The following is a 1192-nucleotide window of genomic DNA, read 5'->3' on the forward strand; positions in this document are numbered from 1 at the left end:
GATGGTAAGGGTAAAGGTGAGGCTTACGCTTAGGGTGAGGGTGAGGTTTAGATATACAGATAGGGGGAGGGTTAGGGTGAGTGTTAGGACTAGGGTTAGTGTTAGGGTTAGGTTGAGGGTGAGGTTTAGGTTGAGGTTTAGGGTTAGGGTTAAGTTTAGGGTTAGTGTGAGGGTTAGTGTTAGGGTTAGGTTTAGTGTTAGGATGAGGGTGTTAGGTTTAGGATATGGGTTAGGGTGAGTGTTACGGTAAGGGTGAAGGTTAGGATTAGGGTTAGTGTTATTGTTAGGGTTAGGTTGAGGGTTACAGTTACTGTGAGGGTGAGGGATAGGGTTAGGGTTAGGTTGAGGTTTAGGTTGGGGTTAGGGTTGGAGTTAGGGTTTGGGTGAGGGTGAGGTTTAGGGTTATAGTTAGGCTTAGGGTGAAGTTTAGGGTTAGGGTTATGGTGATAGTTAAGGGGAGGGTTACAGTTAGGGTTAGGGATAGGATTAGGATTAGGTTGAGGGTGAGTGTGTGTGTTAGGGTTAGGTCTAGGGTTTATACTTAGGTTTAGGCTGAGGGTGAGGGTGAGGGAGGGTTAATATGAGTATTAGGGTTAGGATTAGGGTTAGGGTAAGGTCTAGGGTGAGGGTGAGGTTTATCGTTAGGGTTAGGGTGACGGTGAGGTTTAGGATTAGCGTTAGGTTTAGGTGAGGCTGAGGGTGAGGTTTAGGGTTAGGGTTACTGTTAGTTTTATGGTTAGGGTTAGGGTGAGGTTGAGGGTCAGGGATAGGTTTAGGATTAGGATTAGGGTTAGGGTTAGGCTGAGGGTGAGGGTGAGTGTGAGGGTTAGGGTGAGGATGAGGGTTAGTGTTAGGGTGAGGGCTAGGGTGAGGGTGAGGGTTAGGGATAGGGTTAGAGTGAGGGTTAGGGTTAGGGTGATGGTAAGTGTTAAGGTGAGGTTTAGGTTTAGGATGAGGGTTATTGTTAGAGTTAGGGTTAGGGTTACGGTTATGTTGAGGGTGAAGTTGAGAGTTAGGGTTAGGTTTAGGATGAGGTTTAGGTTAAGCTTTAGGTTTAGGGTTAGGTTTAGGGTTAGGTTGAGGTTTAGGGTTTGGATTAGGGTTAGAGTTAGGTTTAGGGTGAGCAGGAGGTTTAGGGTTAGAGTTAGGGTTAGGGTGACGGTTAGGTTGAGGGTTAGGGTTAGTGTTAGCA

The sequence above is a fragment of the Dipodomys merriami genome, unplaced genomic scaffold (assembly GCF_024711535.1).
Source record: "Dipodomys merriami isolate MVZ:Mamm:240054 unplaced genomic scaffold, mDipMer1.0.p SCAF_115, whole genome shotgun sequence".
Classification (NCBI taxonomy): Eukaryota; Metazoa; Chordata; class Mammalia; order Rodentia; family Heteromyidae; genus Dipodomys; species Dipodomys merriami.